This window comes from Scardinius erythrophthalmus (assembly GCF_964197995.2).
Source record: "Scardinius erythrophthalmus genome assembly, chromosome: 11".
Lineage (NCBI taxonomy): Eukaryota > Metazoa > Chordata > Actinopteri > Cypriniformes > Leuciscidae > Scardinius > Scardinius erythrophthalmus.
The window spans coordinates 44,568,909-44,573,244 of NC_138231.1; positions in this window are offsets into that span (position 1 = coordinate 44,568,909).

Here is a 4,336-nt window from a genome sequence, read left to right on the forward strand (position 1 = left end):
GATAACCAGAGGGAGCAGAGGAAGCATCCATGCTGGAGAAGATGGAGAGAGTGGCCATGTGGATGCGACCCAGCTCAGCCATACCGCTGGCCCAAGGCGGAGTCGATGGCGGGAGGAGCCATGATGGTGATGGCATATTATAGTTTGTATTTTTAAACAGAATTAAGATTTTGGAAGTGAAATCTGAAAGGTGAAAATGGATTATTGAATTTCTAAAAATTAAAACGTGTGTGAAATGTTTTGAATTGAAATATTCACAGCTTAAATATACAACCATGTTGAATTTCAGCCCATAAAAATGCAAGCCCTGAAAACAATGCATTAAAATGCAAGCAGGGTTAATGCACCGCATATTTTTTTCAAGTAGTGCAATTCAACAAGCTTTTTTGTTTCAAAAACATTTGTTATTATTTTACATCCATATATATTTGCGTAGTTTAATTATCCTTATGTTATTGTCAATCTGTAATTTTCCAATTTCATATTATTTAGTGATGTGATTAGCTTTTCCAGCTAGGTTTTTTGAGTCACTGTTTAACTTACTGGATAGTTACAGTAGATACCAGAGAAATCTAATGAGGCCAGTACATCGCATCTATTCTACTGTTGGACTATACCGATGGACAAGCTATCGTATAAGGGGCGAGGGCCGTATACCCGGTCAAATACGGCAGCAAAACCTTCCGGATTACAGCGCTGACACCACTAAGAAAAGGAAGTCTTTCCCTGAGAGTGCCCTAAGAGTTTGAGCTTGCGACTAAAACAGCGCCGCCGGTGGCTGGTGAGAGCGATGCGGGAGTGGCAGTCTCTGCTGTATAAAGTGCAGATGTAGTTGGTCGTGGGTGGCTGTCTATGTGTCCTTCCGCCTGGCTATCCTCTCTTCTGCTAGTTTCAAGATCTTCTCCTCGCCTGTATTTAGCTGTTTCTTCAGCAGGCAGCGCCAGCAAACATCTTAATGTCTCAGCTGTGGGCGACCTCGGGGTCTTTTGCCGGATGTGAGTTCACCATAGAGGATGTCCTTGGGGATGATTGTGGGGACCGAAGCTATATAGGCGTTACTATATTTCGTTTAATATTCCACTAATAAGATACATTTATTTCATAGACAGCCTTCTACTTTATCCCCATTATACTCTCTGTTGTCTGTGTTTATTTGTCTGGACACAAACACTGTACACACGCTGCCTGGTATCGGTTGTTGGTATCGGGGCATTTTTACCAGTACGAGTACATGAGCTCAGTATCGGCCCGATACCACATCCCTAAATATTAGCACAGACACCATCCTTGTAACGAGTATATCAGGATTTATGGGAAGTGTTCCCGGTTCCAGCTGACCTAATCTATGCAGCCTAACACTGAATTATATAAGTCTATAATGTATTATGTGAACGCTAGTTCAAAGAGATGTCGTCCCCTTGGAATTATAAGGTTCTATCTGCGTTCTGAGCAGTTTTGAGATATTGAGCTTTAAAGTTTTTGCATTCCATTCGACTGTGTAGAAAGAACCTTTTTATTTTCTAAATAAAATGTTCCAAAATGTACACAACTTAAAAAACAACATCACATTATGTAAAGAAGTGGTCACAGAATAAGAATATGTGAATAACTAAATTTTGACAAAAATGTCAGATAGAACCTTATAATTCCAAGGGGACGATGTGTCTTTAGTCTAGCTTTGAACTGACAGAGTGTGTCTGCTTCCCGGCCAATGTTAGGAAGACTGTTCCAGAGTTTTGGTGCTAAATAGGAGAAGGATCTACCGCCAGCAGTCGATTTTGATATTCTAGGTATTATCAACTGGCCGGAATTTTGAGATCGCAATAGACGTGAAGGACTATAATGCGTTAAGAGCTCGCTCAAGTACTGCGGAGCTAAACCATTTAGTGCTTTGTGACTGGGTAGGATCACCATTCAATTTTAGATAGAAATCATCATTATTAAGTTGACGTTGTCCTTCTTGATCATATGATTCCCTGGGCTTTAGAGCAATACGTTGCTCATGTTCTGTAGGGAGGAAGAGCTTGTGATTCGCCTTTGGTACATTTAGACACAGATCTTTCATGACCAAGGAGATTATCAACATCCCTCTCAACCAGTTTCACAAAAGTGTCAATTGGAGCACTTGATGTTGGAGGGCAAAAGGTGCTTTTTGTTTTGAAAGGATTATAAATTCTTGCCGTTACGGGAGTAGTCGGATTCTTGTCAAAGATGTATCTCAGTTTTAAAGAACGGAAGAATTCGAACAGTTCCACTTTAAGTCTGAAAGGATTGGTGTTTGTGATGGGGACAAATGATAATCCCTTATTTAGGATGTTCTCTTCATCTTTAGACAAAGTGTGATTGGTAAGATTAAAGTCTATATTCTGTCTGTGTCTTGTTCTTTGCATTTGCCGCTCACGCGCTTTTTTTTCTTTTTTTCTCAGTTAAAGCATTTGAAATAATCTCACTTTTTGACGTTTCTTCGTCTTTTGTGGAGTGTGCGGACTCTTTTGAAGTGCATATATCAGAGAATTTGGCAGTACATCCAACTGGCTTCACAACTGCAGACCGTGTGTAACCACACCAGCCCCGATCCTCCACATCCAGCATCTTCACCTCCGAGATCGTCTGAGGCCAGCCAGCCGGACAGCGGCTGCACAATCGGTCTTCATAACCAAAGAAGTTCTGCACAAACTGTCAGAAACCCTCTCAGGGAAGCTCATCTTCATGCTCGTCGTCCTCATCGGGTCTCGTCCTGACTGCAGTTCGTCGTCGTAACCGACTTGAGTGGGCAAATGCTCACATTCGACGGCGTCTGGCACTTTGGAGAGGTGTTCTCTTCACGGATTTTCACTGTACAGGGCAGATGGCAGACAGCGTGTGTGGCGTCGTGTGGGTGAGCGGGATCGAGTGGCCCATGGTGGCGATGGGGTTATGGCATGGGTTATGGTATGGGCAGGCGTATGTTATGGACAACGAACGCAGGTGCATTTTATTGATGGCATTTTGAATGCACAGAGAAACCGTGATGAGATCCTGAGGCCCATTGTTGTGCCACTCACCCACGACCATCACCTCATGTTGCAGCATGATAATGCACGGCCCCATTCTGCAAAGATCTGGACACAATTCCTGGAAGCTGAAAACATCCCAGTTCTTGCATGGCCAGCATACTCACCGGACATGTCACCCATTGAGCATGTCTGGGATGCTCTGGATCGGCGTGTACGACAGCGTGTTCCAGGTCCTGCCAACATCCAGCAACTTCACACAGCCATTGAAGAGTGGATCAACATTCCACAGGCCACAATCAACAACCTGATCAACTCTATGCGAAGGAGATGTGTTTACTGCGTGAGGCAAATGGTGGTCACAACAGATACTGACTGGTTTTCAGACCCCCCCGACCCACATTTTAGAGTGGCCTTTTGTTGTGGCCAGCCTAAGGCGCACCTGTGCAATAACCATGCTGTCTAATCAGTATCTTGATATGCCACACCTGTGAGGTGGATGGATTATCTCGGAAAAGGAGAAGTGCTCACTAACACAGATTTAGACAGATTTGTGAACAATATTTGAGAGAAATGGCCTTTTGTGTACATAGAAAAAGTCTTAGATCTTTGAGGTCAGCTCGTGAAAAATGGGGGCAAAAACAAAAGTGTTGCATTTATAATTTTTTTCAGTGTAATAACTTTTTTAAAACAAGAATGAAACATCACTTAAATTCCTTAAGATGGACTATGATGCTATTTTCTTCTGGAAAAAAAAACTTTTTTGCACTATTTTCCTGTTATCTCTGTAAAGCTGCTTTGAAAGAATCTGTACTGTAAAAAGCGCTGTATAAATAAATAAGACTTGACTTGATTATAGGGTAGTTGTGTACACACACTGCCAACGCACATTTATGTTCAAACACCATGTAAAAGTGAATTTTGCATAATAGGTGCCCTTTAAAAAAAAAAAGGACATGTATAGGGAAAAACAATGGGATTTTTTTTTTTTCATTCTCAAATTAATTATTTGTTTTTCAGGTTTTCTTTTTACCAAAATTTGTATAAAGATGATTCTCAACTATGTTATGAAAGATAGTAACAAAATTAATTGATACACCATTTTACTTTATGCAATATCTGGGTTAAATTACCATAACTGAATATTCCCATTCAATACAATGTATACACTGTATCTAATTTGCATATTAATGTATTCTTGGGGCAACATGTAATAAAAAAAGAAGTGCAAAATTGGGAGTAATAACTGGCAACATTTTAATAATTATATCTAATATTTCATAGGAATATTGATATATAATTTCTTTCCCTATTCACTTGTTGTGTCTCCCAAAATGCCTGAT